Source organism: Odontesthes bonariensis, chromosome 17 (genome assembly GCF_027942865.1).
Source record: "Odontesthes bonariensis isolate fOdoBon6 chromosome 17, fOdoBon6.hap1, whole genome shotgun sequence".
Classification (NCBI taxonomy): Eukaryota; Metazoa; Chordata; class Actinopteri; order Atheriniformes; family Atherinopsidae; genus Odontesthes; species Odontesthes bonariensis.
In genome coordinates this window covers 806938-818673 of record NC_134522.1, presented here as the reverse complement: position 1 = coordinate 818673, position 11736 = coordinate 806938, and positions in this window count along the sequence as shown.

Here is an 11736-nt window from a genome sequence, read left to right as displayed (position 1 = left end):
TGATGAGTTTCTGCTCTTTGGCTTCCTGTCTGAGTTTTTTATAATAAATGAGTTTGGTTGAAGTTTCTTTATCCCGTCTGTACGGCACCACATTACAGAAACCTCAATTCTACGACGTATCCCTGATTCTAAGAGCGTCCTGTCCCGAGCACAGATAAATCAGACCCTTTATATCACCAGTACAGCTCTTATATTTATATATTATAACAGCAACAGTTCCACCTCACACCAGAACATAACATGTTTTCATCTGTAAGGGTTTTCCACTTCTCTGACAGACATTGAGATGTAAGAAATTGAATAAGGTTTATATTCTGGCTGCTGGTGGTAATGCTTTGGGTTTGGGTCAAACCTTTTTTCACCTTGAGGTGGTAATGCAGTCAGCTGTTTGCCCCCCACCATGAAAACAATGCCTGGTGTGTCTGGCACCGTGAGCTTAGATGCTGAGGAGTAGGGATGGGAATTGATAAGATTTTTACGATTCCAATTCCATTTTCGATTCTGCTTAACGATTCGGTTCTTTGTTGGTTCCCTTATCGATTCTCATTTGGAGAAAAAGGACAACAAACCGGTCGATCAGCATCAACTTTGTTTAGTTTAGAAGTAACACGAGTCATGACACACAAACCCAACAACGGTGAGGTCCACATTGGTCTATCATGGCCTGGGTAATTTAACTCTTCCTGCTCTGGTGAAAGGAGAAGCTGGAGGTAGAGGTGAACTGGGGGTAGTACCACCAGCCTCTGGCTCTGAGCCAGTCAGGCTCTGTCTCTCATGATTTCATCTAAATGTAATGCCTGAGAAGGCATTCATTTAACCTTAACCGTTACTAACAGCAGCTTTTACAATCAGGCAAATGGTGCTAACATGATAGGCAGTGTTTGTTAGTTAGTTAGTTACCTGCAGTGTTAGCCGAGGACATGCTAACGTTTCTAATGTTGCTGGGTTCAGATTCACCAACGTTAGTCCGGAGCAGATCGAAAACGCGACATTCATTCATAGTTATTGCATGTTGGTAGTATTTCCTCCCTTTGGTGAAATATTCACTTTGCAAGTGGCCCTGTTGTCGTCTTTTTTAGGGATGTGTAACCAAACTTTCCAGCGTTTGTACCGCTTGGGCGCCATGTTTACTGTTGGCTGCTGGCTGCGCTGGACTCGCCACGCAACGCTGCGCGGTGACGTCATTCGCGCCCACTGGAATCGATAAGGGAATCGTTTGCAAAATCGCCAAACGATTCCAAGGAATTGAAACACTGGGAACCGGTTCTCGATTCCAATCCCTACTGATGATGCTACAACGAGAGGAACGAGCTGAAGGCTGCAGCCATCAAACACTTCTGAGGGGAACGCCAAACCAGAAGAACATCCGGTGCAAACCTTTCCTGACTGTTGCCCTCTGACTGAAAGGAAACATTTCTGACCTGTTAAAAAAAAAAAAAACATTTTCTGCCCTGTTTTAACAAGTTGACACAGTTTTCTGAGGTCTGACTGAAACGTATGAGACGGGCTTTGGTCCAAATATCTGTTTAAACAGCAGCTTCCCCAACGGAAACCCTTCTGAGACCTGAGGGCTGTTCAGAGGGGCAAAGACTGAGCAGCTACCCCCCACCCCCCTCCCGTCACCATGACAACAACTCTCATCAAAATGTTAGTAAGTCAAACAAACTTTTTATTTAGAACTTTCCATCCAAATATTACAGGATATTATATCCCTTATTTCCTCATGGTGAGTATTTCAGAACATTTAGCAACAGGTTCAGTGATGTGGGTGAAATAGTAAAAAAATTACCTCATCTCGTCCTGAACTCTTTTCTTGGACCTTGTTGGAAAACCTCATGAGGTGAAGGAACAGAATGTAGCTGACATGAACTGAATGAGCTGCAGAGAAACACAACAAACTGATATTTAGCGTGAAACGCCGACTGGAAACCTGGTGGCTGCTGCCATGTGCGAAGGTTTGGCGGGAAAATGCATTGCATCACTTCCTGTTATCTCGTTTGTGTTCTGTGGAACTTCTTGCTTCTCTGGGATCATCAAATATCACTGCATTGTGAATATAACTGAACCATGTACTGTTTTATTGTAGCACCTATTTATACGGATCTTTGGTGTTTCTGCATGTTTTTCACTTTTTAGCGGTGTGTCTGGTTCTTTAGCTTAGCATGGCTACCAGTTCTCTCCCTCCATCTGCTTTCACCTGCTCCGTGTGTCAGATGTTTAGTTACTCTTCTGCCTCCTTCAGTGATAATGGTACATGTAACAAATGTAGTCTTTTTGTAGTTTTGGAGGCGAGGTTATCTGAATTGCAAACCACCCAATAGCTCCCCCTGGGTTCCCTTTAGCTGGTGTGGAGCCACCTAGCGTAGCTAACCCCATTGATAGAAGAGCATAAGAACAATCCCAGGTTTCTCTTCAGCACTGTAGCCAGTCTGACTAAGAGTCTGAGCTCTGCTGAGCCAGGTATTCCTTTAACTCTCAGCAGTGATGATTTCATGAGCTTCTTTATTAATAAAATTGTTTCTATCAGAGAGAAGATTGATGGAGTCCTTCCCACTATTATCAGTGATGTATCATCAAGTACAGCAGCTTTAGAAGTATCTTTAGAACCTGATTTATATTCAGACGGCTTCTGCCCAGTTGATCTCTCTGAACTAACAACAGCAATAGTCTCTTCTAAACCATCAACTTGTGTTTTAGACCCAATCCCAACCAGACTGTTCAAGGAGGTTTTCCCCTTAATTGACACTTCCATATTGGATTTGATCAATCTGTCTTTGTTGACAGGATATGTACCTCAGACTTTTAAGGTTGCTGTAATTAAACCTTTACTTAAAAAACCTACTCTTGATTCAGAAGTGTTGGCTCATTATAGACCTATATCCAATCTCCCTTTTATGTCTAAAGTTCTTGAAAAAATAGTTGCAGCTCAGCTTTGTGATCACTTACACAGAAATAATCTGTTTGAAGAGTTTCAGTCAGGATTCAGAGTGCATCATAGCACAGAAACTGCACTGCTGAAAGTTACCAATGATCTCCTCTTAGCCTCTGATAGCGGACTTGTGTCTGTGCTTGTCCTGTTGGATCTCAGTGCTGCATTTGATACGGTCGATCACAGTATCTTATTACACAGACTTGAGCCTTTTTTTCAGCCTGCTGGGGGAGCTCCCATGATGCTTTGTATGCCTTTAATGATAGGACAGTTGGAGAGAGACAGGAAGCAGGGGGCAGAGAGAGGGAAAAGACATGCAGCAAAGGGCCGCCCGGTGCGGGACTGGAACCGAGCGCCAGCTGCAGCGAGGACTGTAGCCTCTGTACATGGGGCGGCTGCTTAACCCACTACGCCACCGACTGTGCCAATCTGGTGTTTTAATGTTAGTTTCTCTTTTTCCTCCCAGCCTGAGCACACAGCCGGGGGTCTCTTCCTGTTAAAGGGGGTTCTCCTCTCCACTGGTATCCGTGCTCAGCAGGGACTGTTTAAAGGTTCTCTGGGATATTTTTCATGAATTTACATTTTATAAACGCTTTTATATTGAACTGGATTATAACAACTAAGATTATATTATATTAGAAACCCTCTTACAGCTAACATGCAGTTCATCTGTTCACCACCAGAGGGGGGCCCATCCTGAGCATGAAGGTGGAACTGCTGGTTCTCCTTCACTATGAAATAAGAAGCTGGACATGTTTTGATCTCTAAAGTACACAGATCATTTCATCATGGAACAATCCTGATTATAAAACCAGTAACAGTAACAGCAGCTTTATCCATGTGGAACATTTAAAAGTGTTTTACAAAGATATGAAACAAAATGCAGAATAATGTTGATCATATGATGTAGAATATAATGATATTTAGAAACAACATGAGCATAAAGTGACTCAATGATCCAAACCTTCAAATTCCACCATGAAGCTTCCAGAGAGCCAACCTGAACATCTGTGAACATCTGTGAGGAGATAAACATGCTCCTGAACATCTGTGAACATCTGTGAGGAGATAAACATGCTCCTGAACATCTGTGAACATCTGTGAGGAGATAAACATGCTCCTGAACATCTGTGAACATCTGTGAGGAGATAAGCATGCTCCTGAACATCTGTGAACATCTGTGAGGAGATAAACATGCTCCTGAACATCTGTGAACATCTGTGAGGAGATAAACCTGACCAATGAGTGGCCTGGTGCAGCTCCTCTTTAATGAGCTCCACTCAGCTGTTAGGCTGAAGTATAAAACCAGATGTTTTCCCGGGGTCGTGACCCGGAAGTCAAAGGAGACGATATTCCTGTTGTTGTCGCCGTCAGAAAGAAACAAACAACGCGATGGAGAACGCTCCGTTGGGCATCGAGTTTGTGCAACAAGCAGCTCATCACAGAGCAAATGTAGAGGGACGTAGCTTCATCTGGCTCTGCGTTCTCCATCTTTCTCCAATGCCTGAGTTTGTTGTTGTTGTTGGTGGTGAAGAGGTCAACAGGAAGTGGCTCTATTAGCAACAGCTGGAATGGGTACAGCGCCACCTATCATACCGGGGTATGACACGCTTTGTGCCTCTGATCCCATTCATTCACCGCCAGATATCCAAGGAGAATTACCCTCGCTCAGCTCATTCTTATTGTAATTTAGCCAATAATCTGATCCTTTCAGGGTCATGTGACCCCACCGAGTGATGATGGATTCAGGTTTTCACTCTGCAGTCAGATTCTCTTCCAGCTCAGAGTGTTCTCTTCTCTGATTTAGTGGCAGCTGCAGAGATCTGAACGTGGGAGGAAGCATGATTCACAGGCAGAAAGTGTGGAGGCCTGAGCTGAATCAGGCTGTGTGGAACATGGTGTCAGAGTGTGGGTGAGCTGCTTCTGCACATTCTGTATTTATAAACCCATCTCTGTGCCGAGGACTCTGAGGATCTCTGATGAACAACCACCAGTCAGTCAGTCAGGGTCTCAGAGGAAGATTCAGACAGATTTAATGCTGTAACTGCTCCCACAGCTGGGAAATAAAACCAGAATAGGGTTAGGGTTAGGGTTAGAGTTAGAGTTAGGGTTAGCCTTAACCCTAACCCTAACCCTAACTCTAACCCATCAGGCTGTGACTTTTAGTAGAAACTGATGGTAGAAAACCTGAATCCTGCAGCTCAGACTTTACAGCAGCTCACAGGAGGTTTTACTGAATCTGTATTCATGGTTTCCACACAGGTTCAGGTTTAGTGCAGTGATGTCACACTCAGATATTTGGATTTAAGCTACTTTCCTGCTCACAGTTTCTTCTCTACATGTACAGTTTATACGTCTAAACGTAGGTATTTCTCTCCTCTTTCACTCTGTGTGACTGTCATTATGACAGGCCTTACAGTTTCCTCTCAGATCACCCCGGAACACAGAGTGCACCCCCCCAAACTCCAGTTAGCTCCCATTATCTCTGAGTTTTCTCCTCAGATTTGGAGGTGAGGGGTCTCTTTAACCTGCCATAAAAACTATAAAACACAGCCGATTAATAAAAACCAAATCTGTGTCCAGAACAATCCAACCTTTCCATCGGCCCTGATCTCTGATCAGAACTTATCCAACAGGAGCATCAAGGTTCTGTAGAACCTTAAAGCTAACAGAGAGCTAACAGGAAGTAAAATAAGGGTCTGTTGATACTTACAGGAAGTTGTCAGAATAAAAGGTCACATCAGCTGAATAGAAGGATAGAAACTATCCCGTGGTTAACCCCTGAAGTTTCAGGATGATCAGAGTCGGTCAGTCAACTTGCAGCAGCTGCATCAGTCAGAGTCTGGTTAGAGATGGTAAACAGCTGGTTAGAGATGGTAAACAGCTGGTTAGAGATGGTAAACAGCTGGTTAGAGATGGTAAACAGCTAGGTTAGATATGGTAAACAGCTGGTTAGAGATGGTAAACAGCTAGGTTGGATATGGTAAACAGCTGGATAGAGATGTAAACAGCTGGATAGAGATGGTAAACAGCTGTTTAGAGATGGTAAACAGCTGGTTAGAGATGGTAAACAGCTAGGTTAGATATGGTAAACAGCTGGTTAGAGATGGTAAACAGCTGGTTAGAGAGGGTTAAACAGCTGGTTAGAGAGGGTAAACAGCTGGTTAGAGAGGGTGAACAGCTGGTTAGAGAGGGTAAACAGCTGGGTTAGATATGGTAAACAGCTGGTTAGAGATGGTAAACAGCTGGTTAGAGAGGGTTAAACAGCTGGTTAGAGATGGTAAACAGCTGGTTAGAGAGGGTAAACAGCTGGTTAGAGAGGGTGAACAGCTGGTTAGAGAGGGTGAACAGCTGGTTAGAGAGGGTAAACAGCTGGTTAGATATGGTAAACAGCTGGTTAGAGATGGTTAAACAGCTGGTTAGAGATGGTAAACAGCTGGTTAGAGAGGGTAAACAGCTGGTTAGAGAGGGTGAACAGCTGGTTAGAGAGGGTGAACAGCTGGTTAGAGAGGGTAAACAGCTGGTTAGAGAGGGTAAACAGCTGGTTAGAGAGGGTAAACAGCTGGTTAAAGATGGTAAACAGCTAGGTTAGATATGGTAAACAGCTGGTTAGAGATGGTAAACAGCTAGGTTGGATATGGTAAACAGCTGGATAGAGATGTAAACAGCTGGATAGAGATGGTAAACAGCTGGTTAGAGATGGTAAACAGCTAGGTTAGATATGGTAAACAGCTGGTTAGAGATGGTAAACAGCTGGTTAGAGAGGGTTAAACAGCTGGTTAGAGAGGGTAAACAGCTGGTTAGAGAGGGTGAACAGCTGGTTAGAGAGGGTAAACAGCTGGTTAGAGAGGGTAAACAGCTGGTTAGAGATGGTAAACAGCTAGGTTAGATATGGTAAACAGCTGGTTAGAGATGGTAAACAGCTGGTTAGAGAGGGTTAAACAGCTGGTTAGAGATGGTAAACAGCTGGTTAGAGAGGGTAAACAGCTGGTTAGAGAGGGTGAACAGCTGGTTAGAGAGGGTGAACAGCTGGTTAGAGAGGGTAAACAGCTGGTTAGAGATGGTAAACAGCTGGTTAGAGAGGGTAAACAGCTGGTTAGAGAGGGTAAACAGATGGATCTGTTCTCACTGATGGATCTGTTCTCCCTGATGGATCTGATGGATCCTCTCCAGCCTCAGGAACCCGGCTGAATGATCTGAGTCCGGCTGAGTTCAGACGCAGCTCAGAAACATGGAGTCTTCTTCCTGTTATCAGAGGACGAGTCTCCTCATTTTAACCACTTTCAGCTCGCTGAGTGTGTCGTTGGACTGCGTGTTCTCCGTTGTCATGGCGACGTGGATCAGCGTGGGCTGACTGGAAACATCTGAGTTCATCAGCCTCTGAAATGCTCCAGAAAAAGGGTTCTGGTTGGGCTAGGGTGCTGATGTGAGGTCAGACATTTTCTAAGATGATGTGAAAATGAACCTTCAGACATCATCTGAGAACAACTAATAACAATCCTTCATGTTGGTGTGAAAGTCAGCAGGAATCCGTCTCTGTTTGAGGCTGAAGATGAAGATGAAGATGAAGATGAGTGAAGGTCAGACTGCAGTCGCTCTGACAGAACTGATCTTTTAAACGTGCTGATCTCTATAAATCCCACCTGCTCTGAGCATCAGTTACCATGGTGACACAACCTGGTAAGAAGCAGTTCATGATTTATGGTGCTGAGTCTGAGTCTCTGAGCCTCTGATGGATTACAGATGTGATCCAGAACCTTCTGCACTCACAGTGGAAGGATACGTTGGACAGCCACATGCAACACAGAAAATAGTTCCAAAGTAAACCAGCATTTGATGGTGTTAAAAACGGGGGCAGAAGATTCAGTTTTCATCTGACTGAAACGTCCCTTTAACCCGTTCACAGAGAGGTCCTCCCGGTGTGGGCGTGGCCTCTCAGATCCTCCCAGCTGTGCTACAATCTGCCGCTCTCAGTCTGCCAAACACACACACAGAGCGTTCTCTGAGCTTTCAGCTTCTCTCCAGCACGAATAAAGAACCCGATCAGAGGTTTTTACACCCAAGACCTCCTGATCTGCAGCAGCTTCTGTTAAACTCAGGAGACAGAAGAAGATAAAGATGCTGTGAAATAGACCTTTAACCCGGTTTAAAGAGGTTTGTGCTGCTGGCAGCAGATCAGCCGGTTTTAGTTTCAGATGGAGTCCACACAGGGATCAGGACCAGTCTTTAAACATCACCAACATTTGATTCTCTGGGTCTGTTCAGGATGTGAGAGCAGCTGGAACTTTATCAAAGATCACATTTTAATGTCTGATCTCATCAGCTGGTCCTCAGAAATAAAGAAGGTTCCACAGAGGAGTGCAGCAGCTTGTTGTGTGCAGATAAAGATCCGGAAATGTTCTGGTTCTGTTCTGCAGACACTGAGACAAACACTTCATGTTTCATGTTAGTGCATCAGAAGCATGAAGGAGACTGAACTCAGAGTACAGCCTGGACCCAGATATACGGTTAAATATAGCCTGCTCTGCTGCGTGTGATTGGCTGAGAGCTCTGCTGGCAGAGACTTCGTCCTGTTTTCAGCCCCAAGAAGCTCCAACCGTCTGCCTTCGGACGGAGGTGAGCCGGGAAGACCAGGTGGTGGGCTAGGGTTGGAGGAAACTGCACCAACAGTTACCTGTTGTTACCTGTTGTTACAGGTTGTTACAAGTTGTTACCTGTTCTTATAAGTTGTTACAAGTTGTTACCTGTTCTTGTAAGTTGTTACAAGTTGTTACATGTTGTTACAAGTTGTTACAAGTTGTTACCTGTTCTTATAAGTTGTTACAAGTTGTTACCTGTTCTTGTAAGTTGTTACAAGTTGTTACATGTTGTTACAGGTTGTTACCTGTTCTTATAAGTTGTTACAAGTTGTTACCTGTTCTTGTAAGTTGTTACAAGTTGTTACATGTTGTTACAAGTTGTTACAAGTTGTTACAAGTTGTTACCTGTTGTTACCTGTTGTTACATGTTGTTACAAGTTGTTACAAGTTGTTACCTGTTGTTACCTGTTGTTACAGGTTGTTATCTGTTTTTTTAGGTTGTTACCTGTTGTTACAGGTTGTTACCTGTTGTTACAGATTTTTACCTGTTTTTATAGGTTGTTACCTGTTATTACCTGTTGATTCAGGCTGTTACCTGTAAAATCTGCTGCACCGTCTTACTTCCTGTTTGTGTTTCTGTCACAGGCCAACGTCCTGCTGGGACACCACGTTCCTGACTTCCCCCACCAGAACAGAAAGTGTGAGGGCTCATTAATCAGAAACATAAACACTGAACTGATACATGTTCAGTGTGGGAGATGAATAAATGAGTTCACATGCTGGACACTGAGCCCAGCTGATGTGACGTGTTCTTTAAATCTGGTTCAGACGTGTGAGCTCCAAACACTGAAGTAGTGATAGAGGTGATTAGTGGTGTCTGAAAACCTGGTGAAAAGACAACAGATTTCAGCTTAAATTCAGAACTCAAACATCTGTTAACGCTGTTTTGTTGCAGTCTCTCGTTGTTTTATTTTAACGAAGGTCCAATATTCCTGTTTCCTCGGCCTTGTTCCCGTTGGGTTTGGTTGTTTTGTTTTGGTGCTCACTGATGGACAGACTTCTGTTAATGGAGGGGGGTCATGTGTCGGTGACCTTTAGCTGCTCGTTTCCCTCCTCCATCTTTGTTCCGCAGGTCTGAAGGCTCCACCGGGGGACATGGAAGGAGATGCTTTGGTTTGATTCTTGTGGGTTCCTCCCTTTAAGGTGGAGGTATTGAGTCTCTTTATTTACATCTGAACCTGAACTCTGAAGCATGTGAACATGCTGCTGCCTCTGGTTGGAATGAGCTGCAGAACCAGCTGCAGAACCAGCTGCAGAACCAGCTGCAGAACCAGCTGCAGAACCAGCTGCAGAACCAGCTGGATGTGACTGAGCTGGAGCTCACCCTGAGTCATCATCACAGCTTCTGTTTGTTTGTTGGATGGATGGACGGACGGACGGATAAGGATTTTAATCTGAAAGCATCAGAGCGGACCCCAACACCTGTTCAGATCAAGACTTAAGATGGGATCTGTTTACCTCCAGAACCTCCAGAACCTCCAGAACCTCCAGAACCTCCAGAACCAGAACCTCCAGAACCTTCAGAACCAGAACCTCCAGAACCCCTGTGTCCCTGTGGCTGACAGACTCTGCATAGAGACGGTTCTGGTGGAAGTTCCTCTGATCAGATTATGTGCTGAGGACAGATGTGGCAGAAGGCTTTTAAACAGATTATATCACCATGGTGATGATGCTGATGATGATGCTGGTGATGATGATGATGATGATGATGATGGTGTTCTGATCCGATAACCTCAGAGGGAGGACGAGCTCTGGGCTGAGTGAACGATGTAACACCCTGTGCTCGGTTATGTGTGGACTCAACCAACTGGTTCTGGTTCTGAGCAGGAAGCTGCTGATGTGGGCCGGTGTTCTGAACCCTTCTGGGTCCGTCCTCAGAACCAGAACCAGAACCTTACAGAACTGTACGACTCAGTGAAGGTTGGCTGTGGTCAAACATGTGAGAACATGTCAGTTCCAGATCGGATCGGGTCCTACAGCAGAACTTCAAACACTTTCTGCTCTTCTTCTTCTTATTGGAACTCAAACTTTATCTAAAAGGGAAACTAGTTGGTTTAAAAATCTGTTTTCATGCTTAAACACTGAAGGACACGTTGTTCCTTTGAGGAGCTCCATCAGACCCTCCTCCTCTTCATCACGCTGCTCCTCCTCTTCATCACGCCGCTCCTCCTCTTCATCACGCCGCTCCTCTTCATCACGCTCCTCCTCTTCATCACGCTGCTCCTCCTCCTCTTCATCACGCTGCTCCTCTTCATCACGCTCCTCCTCTTCATCACGCCGCTCCTCCTCTTCATCACGCTGCTCCTCTTCATCACGCTGCTCCTCCTCTTCATCACGCCGCTCCTCCTCTTCATCACGCTGCTCCTCCTCTTCATCACGCTCCTCCTCCTCTTCATCACACCGCTCCTCCTCTTCATCACGCTGCTCCTCCTCTTCATCACGCTGCTCCTCCTCTTCATCACGCCGCTCCTCCTCTTCATCACGCTGCTCCTCCTCTTAATCACGCTGCTCCTCCTCTTCATCACGCTGCTCCTCCTCCTCTTCATCACGCCGCTCCTCCTCTTCATCACGCTGCTCCTCCTCCTCTTCATCACGCCGCTCCTCCTCTTCATCACGCCGCTCCTCCTCTTCATCAGATCCTCCTCCTCTTCATCACGCTGCTCCTCCTCTTCATCACGCTGCTCCTCCTCTTCATCACGCCGCTCCTCCTCCTCTTCATCACGCCGCTCCTCCTCTTCATCACGCCGCTCCTCCTCTTCATCACGCCGCTCCTCCTCTTCATCACGCCGCTCCTCTTCATCACGCTCCTCCTCTTCATCACGCTGCTCCTCCTCCTCTTCATCACGCTGCTCCTCTTCATCACGCTCCTCCTCTTCATCACGCTCCTCCTCTTCATCACGCTCCTCCTCTTCATCACGCCGCTCCTCCTCTTCATCACGCTGCTCCTCCTCTTCATCACGCTCCTCCTCCTCTTCATCACGCCGCTCCTCCTCTTCATCACGCTGCTCCTCCTCTTCATCACGCTGCTCCTCCTCTTCATCACGCCGCTCCTCCTCTTCATCACGCTGCTCCTCCTCTTCATCACGCTGCTCCTCCTCTTCATCACGCTGCTCCTCCTCCTCTTCATCACGCCGCTCCTCCTCTTCATCACGCTGCTCCTCCTCCTCT